The sequence below is a fragment of the Solenopsis invicta genome, chromosome 2 (genome assembly GCF_016802725.1).
Source record: "Solenopsis invicta isolate M01_SB chromosome 2, UNIL_Sinv_3.0, whole genome shotgun sequence".
In the NCBI taxonomy this organism is placed as follows: Eukaryota; Metazoa; Arthropoda; class Insecta; order Hymenoptera; family Formicidae; genus Solenopsis; species Solenopsis invicta.
In genome coordinates this window covers 23094267-23105321 of record NC_052665.1, presented here as the reverse complement: position 1 = coordinate 23105321, position 11055 = coordinate 23094267, and the positions used below count along the sequence as shown (strand labels likewise).

The 11055-nt window shown below is 30.8% G+C and overlaps 2 long non-coding RNA genes across 2 annotated transcripts; both read left to right on the top strand.

Annotated features, from left to right (window-relative positions):
- The first annotated feature begins 3980 nt into the window (after positions 1 to 3980).
- On the top strand, positions 3981 to 6597 carry LOC120356812. The gene is made up of 3 exons (XR_005574196.1): positions 3981 to 4070; positions 4136 to 4274; positions 6476 to 6597. It is a non-coding gene; the product is annotated as an uncharacterized LOC120356812 (long non-coding RNA).
- Positions 6598 to 6731: 134 nt separating this feature from the next.
- LOC105207015 lies at positions 6732 to 7394 on the top strand. Its single transcript, XR_003269549.2, has 2 exons — positions 6732 to 6834; positions 7060 to 7394. It is a non-coding gene; the product is annotated as an uncharacterized LOC105207015 (long non-coding RNA).
- Positions 7395 to 11055: the final 3661 nt, after the last annotated feature.

Here is an 11055-nt window from a genome sequence, read left to right as displayed (position 1 = left end):
ATCAAAGAGAAATGTTTACTATGTATACTAATAAATTAACAGAAAGACAGAAATAGCATAGGTTTTGTCATATAAATATGAAAACTATTCAAGAGTTATCAAGAAAAGATTTGGTTAGAGATCTAATAATGTAAACATAATTGACACACATTGTAGTAGTTGTAGCGTCAGTAAAACAACGAAAGCACCCTGTAAAGCGTTAGGAGATAAAAATACGAAAAATGTATTAAAACTAATACATTTAGATCTATGTGGCCCTATGCCAATAAAATTAATGGGTGGAGCAAAATATTTCTTAACTTTCATTGAGGATTATTCTAGAAAAGTAACTGTTTATTGCCTAAAGAGTAAAAATGAGGTAGCACAAAATGTTCAAAAATACATAGCTAGGGCAGAAAGAGAAACGGATAGAAAAATAAAAAGATTTAGAAGCGATAACGGATTAGAGTATTGCAATAAAACACTTAAACGAATGTTCGATGAAATGGGAATAAGACATGAACGGACAAATGTAGACACACCACACAGATGAACGAAATCGCAGAACGTATTAATAGAACACTATTAGATTTAGTACGAGCAATGCTTAAAAATGTTGAATTACCAGAGAGATTTTGGGCTGAGGCAGTAGTGACTGCATGTTACATTAAAAATAGAGTTATACATTTATCTATCGATGACATTCCAGAACGAATTTGGACAAAAAATAAACTAAGCATAAAACACTTGAAAGTTTATGTTTAGCTTATGCGTTTGTTGTTAAACAAGGTAGACACAAACTTGAATCTAGGGAAAGAGAGTGCATATTTGTAGGGTATTCGAGTCAAACAAAAGAATATAGATTATGGGACGCAGTTAAAGATGATAATACAAACTAAACGTGTAGAATTTGTTGAAGATGTTTGCGGATATGATTATATCTATAGTAAGAAAACACTTGAAACTCCAGTTTATATCGATGATGTAGATAAGAAAAATAGCACAGATACAGATAAAGATAGCAAATTAGATAGTAATAAAATGCGTGAAGAAAACACAGATGATAAAGCATGTCCTAGTGGGTTGCAGAAAATTGAAGAAAAATCTGAGGAAAAACGTAACGTAGATAGACTATGAAAGTAATTAGAAATCCGTGGGGTCGTGCGGATAAACCTAAAAATATAGAATTAAACTTAACAGAAATAACTGAGCCTACTACGTATGAGGAAGCGGTAATATCACTACAATCAGAAGAATAGAAATCAGCGATGAATGAGGAATTAAAAGACTTAAATGATAGAAATACATGGCAGATAATTGATAAGCTAGAAAATGTTAGTTGTCTAGGAAGCAAATGGGTATATAAAGTAGAAACTGATTCAACAGGAAAAATAGTAAGATACAGAGTTAGAATAGTTGCGCAAGGATTTTCTCAAAAGAAAGATGTAGAATATTCAGAATCCTATGCACTCGTTGCAAATATTTTTTTAATCGATTATTAATAAGTGAGATTTAATAGATTATTAATAAGTATGTCAGTATCGCATAATTGGGTAATGTATCATTTAGATGTAAAATGCACATATCTTTATGGAAAGCTTAAAGAGAAAATTTATATGAAATTACCACAAGGACATAAAGACTACGATTTAAAAATAGCAAAACTTTTAAAGCCAATATACGGTTTAAAACAGTCAGGACACGTTTGGAATAATATGATTGATGAATTCTTCCTAACCAAAAATGGTTTTGAAAGATTAAAAACAAACAACTGCGTTTATACTTATGGTAATGATATTATTCTCACATTATATGTAGACGATATACTGTTCGCGCAATCAATTAATAAAGTTAAGTCAGAGTACAAAATTAGAAACTTAGGTAGAGCATCATACTTGTTAGGATTAACTATTGAATATGATGAAAACAAAGTAAAGTTGTCACAAGCGTTATACATAAATAAATTGTTAAGCGAGTATGGAATGGATGATTGTAAAACGAGTAAAACTTCAATTGATGTAGGATTGAAACTATCAAAATGTGACAGCCCACATAATGATGTTGAAAAAGACGAAATGAGAAATGTATCATATAAACATTTAATTGGTTTACTAATGTATATATTGGGAACGTGACCAGATATATTATTTCTAATAACAAAATTATCACAATTTAGCTGAAATCCTGGAAAAGCGCACTGGTTACAAGCTAAAAGAATATTAAGAGATTTGGCTGCAACAAAAGATATTAGTCTAGTGTACAGTGGCGGTATAAATGATATAAAAATCGTTAGCGATGATGATTGGGCATCAAATATAGATGATAGACACTCATATAACTGTATGATGGTATTTTTAAATGGAAATCAGTAACATGGAAATATGATAAGCAGAGGTAAATTTCAACATCAACTATGGAAGCTGAATATGTTGCTATAGAAGTAGCCGTAAAAGAAGTTTTATGGTTAAACATGATGTTTAACGACCCACACAGCACGTAATATTGCAGCAATATTGCAGCAATATTGCAATATCGCAATAATATTACAGCGATATTGTAATATTGCAGCGATATTGCACCAATATTACAGTGTGATATATCACACTGTAATATTGTGGTAATATCGCTGCAATATTACAATGTGATACGTCACACTGCAATATTGCAGTAATATTGCTGCAATATCGTAACGTGAAGTATCACAATACAATTTTGCAGTAATATTGCAGCAATATTGTATTGTCATATATCATATTGCAATATTGCAGTGATATTGCAAATATATTATATTGTGATACATTATATTGCAATATTGCAGTGATATTGCAGTAATATTGTAACATGGTATATTACAATACAATACTTTAGTAATATTGCAGCAATATTAGAACACGAGGTATTACACTGTAATATTACTCTGATATTGCTGCAATATTGCTATATAATATATCTTAGTACAATATTCCAGTGATATTGCAGTAGTATTGTAACATGATATATCGCAATACAATATTGCAGTAATACTGCAGCAATATTGTATTGTGATATATCATATTCCAATACTGCAGTGATATTGCAGTAATATTGTAACATGGTATATCACAATACAATACTTTAGTAATATTGCAGCAATATTAGAATGCGAGGTATCACACTGTAATATTACTTTGATATTGTTGTAATATTGCAATATGATATATCATAGTACAATATTGCAGTGATATTACAGTAATATTGTAACATCATATATCACAATACAATATTGCAAAGAATATTAGAATGCAATGTATCATACTGTAATATTGTTGTAATATTGCAGCAATGTTCCATTATGATTTATCGCAATACAATATTGTAGTGACATTACAGAATATTAGAATGCAATGTTTTATATTGATGTAAAATTGCAGCAATATTGCGTGCTAAATCGTAGTTTTGCCGAAATGACACTAAAAATGGACTAAACTTTGCATATAAGTTAGAAATTAACTTTTTTATATATTTGTAAACCAACTTATCACTACACAATTCATCGCATATTTTAAAACTTAAACACGTTTATTAAAATATGTTCCAGTCATCAGTTTTTGGAAATTTTTAAAACTTATTTTTGTATACTTAATTGGTGAAAATATATACACAACACAAGCATAAAAATATAAATTTCTTAATGCGATATTTTACGATATTAATGCGATACGAAGCAGTATATTTTTTAATAGTTAGTTTTTATTAAAAATATATATATGTAGTTTTTATTAATATAGTTTTTATTAAAAAAATATATATATATATAAAATATATGTAATATATGTAATACTTATCATTGTTTTCTTGCATCTTAAACTGAGAATGTATAAGGATCGAGGTTTTGACATTGCTTCAAATGCTTCGAAGCACTTGTAACGTCACGTTGACTGTAGCCAAGAACAAATAATGTTTTCAAACGCCGCGCCGCAAGCTCCAAACGCAGTCTCCCATGCAGAACGCGCTTGCGCAACAATCGATCATGCGTGCTGATGCGTGCACGATGATGCGTGCATGTTAATGCTTCCGTGTGTGCGTACGTGTGTGACTCGAGCGGCGAGCTGGTAAGTTTTGATATCTTTGAAAGTATATGGTATTTTGAGTATTTTAATAATTGGAAATCTAACAGCCAAAAGAAGAAGAAGACACGAGCTACGAGAGCCACGAGGCTGACGAGACAAAAGGAAGTCGCGTTGTTGTGCCGGTCGTTCCAGTCGAGTGTTGATCGCGCGGACAGAGGAAATAACGGAATAAAAAATTTTGCCGAGGTAAGAATTATTTCAAATTAACAAACAGCTTCATGGACTTCTAAAGTACTCGTAACCTCAAAGTGTTAAATTGTTAAATATTAAAAGATATTGCTACGTTTTATTGCAATTTCGGCTCTATAAGAGCTCGAGGTAATAAGTAAAACATAGTGTAAACTTAATTGTCGAAAGAAAGAGTGATACATAGAGTAAATACATAGAGTAGTCGCAATCTTCAGCCACAACGGTACATCAGTACTTAAAACTTCAATCATTGCGTTGTTTGAATTGTGTTGATATATCCTCATCACACTTCGTGTGTGTGTGTGTGTGTGTGTGTGTGTGTGTGTGTGTGTGTGTGTGTGTGTGTGTGTGTTACATGCAGCAGCCGCGTGTCAAAGAAATAACAATACATATACACATGCACACAACTCACATGCAGCGGTGCTCAACGTGCGACACGGGAGCCCTACTAGGGCTCGGAAGTTCGTGCATGATCCCGTGTCGCACGCTGAGCACCGCTGCATGCGAGTTCTGTGCATGTATATATGTGTGTGACGATTGTCATTTCTTTGACACGCGGCTGCTGCATGTAACACACACACGCGTACACTGAAAAAAAAGTTTGGTAATAGCTAACAAATGTTGAGTGAAATAATGCTAATTAAATATTTTGTTAATATAACCAAAAAATAATTTTACTTTTCTAAATATTTAGTAAGTATTACCAAATTTATTTATACTTAATTACTACATATTTAGGAAGATAAAATTATTTTTGATTGTATTAATCAAATATTTAATTGGCATTATTTCACTTAACATTTCGTAGCTCTTTTTTCAGTGTACAGCAGTTTTCTTTATCAGCCATCTTACATGTTTAAGATGAATGTATGAAATTTCTGTTTTTTTTAGAAAAAAAAGTAAATTCGAACCAGTGCATGAATCCTATTGGAATCCCATTGGACTCCAATAGGAGTCCTATTGGACTTTTCTATTTTAATCATATTTTATTGTAGATATATGTTTCAAATTAAACTGCTGAATTTTCTCACATGTTTAAAATCAATTGATATCGATTAAGAAATTTTCATAAATTTAACAGAATTTTTTAGGTTTTTTTAATTTAAAACGTTTTTTAGTATTTTAATTGATTTTACTTTCCATCTTTTATATATAAAAAATCAATAATTGTAAAGGGCGAACAAGAGTCGACGTAGTTCTTACTGCGTATTAATGTGTATTTGTATAAAATCACACAGTTTATATAAAAGACATGATGTACCTGATTCACTGATGGGCCTCATATTTGACTAAGTTATTTATTGCTCTTTTTTAAAACTTATTTATTGTATAATTTGATCAATCATAATTTGTCTACTGTTTGTTATACATATTAATAATGGGATTTCGTCCTTTGCTTTGCATCATTACTGATAATCTTACTTTATATATTTTTGACATAATAATTTAAAATTTTTGGTTGTCACATATAGGACTTCTCAGTCCATTAATTACTTAATTGGCTGAGTATCCGACTGTGACTGACTTATACTAGGATTTTGACTCCCATGCGAGATTGAGAGATTGAATGTACTACTGCCAATTTTTACGATTGTTGAATTTGAACCAAAACGTTCATTGAATCAGGCACATGTCTTTTAAATAAACTATAAGGTTTTATACCAGTATACATTAAGAACCACATAAACCCTCATTTGCCATCTACAGTCATTAATATTTAATATTATAAATCCTGTTAAATTTATTTTAAATAAATATAAGTTCTTTAAAAACAATGGCGATATAAAATTAACTAAAAATTGTAGTCAAATTAATTACAACTCGGTAAAAAGTTTTCCATATATGAACATATATAAATATATGTAATTATATACGAAATATGTCCATATATGTTCATACTAGATACTTTATTTTGTAAAATTTTTATTTGGTAAAAGAAAATTAATAGTTATAATTTATATAAATAGATGACATAAAGTAATTTAAAAAATTTTTCTCATACATTAATTAAGAATACTAAAATATAATATATTTAAAAGTTTGAAAACAAGTGTTCATTTTATCATAAAAAAGAATTAAAATCAATTAAGAAAAAACATTCATTATATAGATTGAATGTTTAAAGCTTAACATTTCTCATGTAAGCAATATTTACAACAGAAAATTTTGAAATATTGTTTTAATAATAACTTTTGCAGATCAACGCACTTATGAAACGGGGCGAAAAAAACGTAGAAGATTTAACAAACAATATAATGACCAAAGTTTTTACGAACGAGTTGGCATCCAATTTTAGTATGCAGGGTAAACAAAAAAAAAAGCTTTACTGGATTTTACAGTAACTTCGTGCATTGGCAAGTATCTGTTTTTAATCTATTTAAAATCTTCATTTATGATTCTCTATAGTAATATATTACGGAAACATTTTTATATGTAACATCACAGTATTGTATTTTTCAGAAGCGATAATGGCTTGCGAAAATAGTAAAGAAGATTATATTCAGAAACAAATGGGCAAGTGGCTAGCGAATGCGCCTGTTCGCTTATCCAGAAATAGGTAATGTCATTACATAATCTTTTTAACCCTTTATGCCCAAACTCTTTTTATAGCATTTAAAGTACTATAAAAAAAAACTAAACAATAATAATTAATATACATTTCAACAACTGTGAAAAGTAAATGTCACCGCATGTTATAAGTAAATTATAACAAAAGTGGCCACATGACTATAATCCTACTTATGCATGTGTTTTGTACATTTGATTATTTTTTTCTTTTCAGAACAAAGAAGGAAAATTTGGAGGCGGCCAAAACTAATTAACATAAAATAATTTAACAAAAAATATTAATTTAATATAAAAGTTTTATAGTATTGAGTTTAACATTTATAAATTTTATAGTGCTGTTTTTTGAAAAGTAAATTTTATTTAGACTCATAACCTTATTCGGACACGTAATTGTATTTTTAATTTGTATCGTACACATTTACGTTACACAATGTGAGAATTAAGCTATATTGATTAAGGAAATAAAATAAATAAGTACACATTTACGTTGCACAATGTGATAATTAAGTTATATTGACTAAGGAAATAAAATAAATAAGTAAAGTAAAATTGTTTATATTTATTAAGTAATTATACATATTTTTTTACATACATTGCAGCAACATTATTGTGATATTGTACAAATATTATGGGGACATTGGAGTAATATTACTGGATATTGTATAAATATTATGGAGGCATTGCAGCAATATTACCGTGATATTATGAGAATATTACAGACATATTGCAGCAAAATTATAGCAATATTATTGCAATATTTCTTGACAATATTACAATATTGCAATATCTTGGCAATATTACAACAATATTACAGCAATATTATTTCAATATCACTACGTAATATTAATACAATATTATTGCAATGTCGCAGGAATATTACAGTAATATTACTGAAATATTGCAGTATAATATTACTGCGATAAATTTTCGCGGACATTAGACATTGCAGCAATATTACTGCAATATTACTGCAATATATCTTGGCAATATTATAACAATATTACAGCAATATTATTTCAATATCACTACGTAATATTAATACACTATTACTGCAATGTCGCAGCAATATCACAGTAATATTATTGAAATATTGCAGTGTAATATTATTGCGATGAATTTTCGCGGACATTAGACATTGCAGCAATATTGCTGCAATATTACCGCAATATATCTTTGCAATATTACCGCAATATTGCAATATTGCAGCAATATTGCAGCAATATTACGTGCTGTGCGGGGAGTTAGTGCAGAAAACTAATTTAAGCGTGGATAGTAGTCCATATGTAATTAAATGTAAATAATAAGTCGGCTATTGATTTCACAAGAAATAAGATAGAAAAATCGCGCACAAAACATATTGATATAACATATCATATAACTAGAGAAACGTATGAAAAGGACTTGATTATATTCAAACATATTTCATCAGGAAATAACGTAGCGGATATTTTAACAAAGCCCTTATCCCACATTGTAATAAATAAGCACATCGAAAGATTAGGATTACGACAAAAATTGCAGAGTGATCAAAGTGAGGGATTTGATGGATATTGATACACACTGCAATAAGGAAATATCGATCGATGTATCGATTGCATGCGGCGATCGACTGTACTCGACTATATGTACTTCCTGCTCTCTCTCTCTGTCCGAGATCACACGCAAATAGACGAGCTGTTCAATGTAAGCTGCAAAATTCATTTTCCTACTTCCACTGACCATCCTAAGTACAAGTACTACCTGCAAATATTCTGCCAATATTTCTTTGAAGCATTATTTATTTCTTTGAAGTAATATTTATTTGTGTGAAATAAATAATTTGCTTGAATGGTCTTAATAACATATTAACGTGAATCACGAAAATTGTTTTCACAGTGTAGTAGTAACAATAGAATCATAGGTTTGAACCTGGAAACATGTAGCTTGCGCACACCGCTATTACACCATGCCCGCCGTAACTTGATATCTCAAAAACTGTAGACATTAAAAATCATATAAAATTTCGCAATGAATTAATTTGAAATACACCAAAATAATAACAAGAGCGCGAATATTGGATCAGATATCCTTAGCGACCGCGCGACTTCACCGTCTTACCAACACTAAATTTTGATAACTAAAAAATTGTAGTCTGCAAAAATATTTTTAAAGATCTCGGAAATAAACTTTGCCGCTGTACTTGTGCGCGCGCTCCTTGTAATACTCATATACTAATTTCTTCTATCTTCACGGAACAATTAAAAATAATTGCAACAACAAAATTATGAGTTTCAACCTAAAAATTTATTGCACTTGCGCTTAGCTATCACACCGTGCTCACCATATTAAGATCGCATAAAAATTAAAGCCGCTAAAATTACCTACAAATTCAGGATTGATTAAAAAATAGTTTACATAGAAAATCTCGAACTTTTCGACCACGTAGCGGTTCAGCAAAAATAATACTACAGCATACTCAAATTAAAAATGCCTAGAAAATTGTATTTTATATCAAAATTTAAAATATAAAAATTTGACTTTAAGATCGCACGCGTAACACAGCACCTTGCATTACCCGCAAGCGCCTACAAGCTTCTGCGAGCACAAATCTAGACGCGAGCCGCGCGGAAGGTGCGTGATAGTTAAAGGGCCTTACCTATAATAAAAAACTAACAGAAATCGGAAAACTCTCTCCCCCGGTACTCCTCGTCTACAAGCAAATGGTATAAATACGGGAGGAAATCGGAGCGAAATTCATTTTTTTGGAATCAGTCAACCGATCAAGTTAGCAATCGGTAAGGCGCTCACCATAGGCGACTCACCACCGTTAAAATTGCTAACAAGATCACGGACAGAAAATTTAAATTTCTTTCTTATCATGGAGTTTCACCAAAATCCATTTAAAATCAAATTTTATTTTCTCTCTAGATACTTGATATTCTGAACTAATTCTCTCTTAAAATTTCTTTATAATCATTATGTCAAACTTAAAATCTTCTCTGTAAAACTTTTAAATCTAAAGTCAAGCTAGAGTCAATTCCTCAAAAAGATTCATTTACCTATTATTTTCCTCTTCGAAACTCAAATCCTACAAAGTTCCTCTTAGAGATTAAGAAAGAAGCGCAAGCTAATAATACAGGTTAGCGCACACTATCTGAAGTCTCTTCTATCCCGATTTTAAAATTCTCTCAGAAAGAAGCGCAGCCTGGTAACACAGGTTAATGCAAGCTCTCTGAGCTTCTTCAACATTTTATCCCTCACTTAAAAAAAAATCCTCTGATAGTTCTAGTTAAAACAATTAAAAAGGTTTCTCCTCTTTACTTATCTCTCTCTTTTACAACTGGTACTCACTGATTTCGAGAAAATTCTAAGATTACATAAAACCTTTAAACTCTAAAAATTCAATACTATTTTGTAGAAATACGTAGCGGATTTATTTATTTATTTTTTTTCTTCTGTATTTTCCTATCTTTCTTTTCTCTCCAGTTTTGAAAGATTTCTCCTCTAGCTGCATCTCTTCTTTATCAAAGAAGATACAGGTAAGAGTTTCAATTTTAAGTTCTTGTGGCAAATTATTCTTGATACTTTACTTCACTAAATAAAAATAGGACAATTAGCTTTGACACAGACAAGAAGCGAAAGAAACGAAGTAAACGAGCAAGCCGGAAAGTTTCCTTGAAGGGACTCAAAAAGAAACTCGATTCGTTCAGGGAATTTGACCCCTCAAAAACGTTTCTTTAGGTGTCATCTCCGAAACTTCCTTTCACGATCTCACAAAATATTAAAACAAGTAAACTACCGCGCAAAACCGTACCTGGCCCAAGGCACAAGGCTAAACCTAGGGACACTTTTGTCTCCAAAAGAATACTTATGAGACCTACGCCTCTGCACATTTTAGCTAGAAACTCACCCCCCCCCCCACACTCTGTGATCAAACCAAAAGCTATGGTCACTAATACTGTACAAACTTAGTACTTAAAATTAAAATAACCCCAAAGGGCCATTTTGCTCTCGCCTAAAGAAAAAGAGAGATAAATTTATATTACTACACGATTGTTCACACCTTCCATGTATTCTTAATTTTTCTTTTAATAAATGAATATTATATACACAAATTCAAACTCTTTCTTTCACACTCATAATCCCACGCACGCTCAAAAATACGCCACCCATCCCACTTCAAAACATCCAAAAACACACATACCTACTCAAATCTTCCTTATTTCTAATA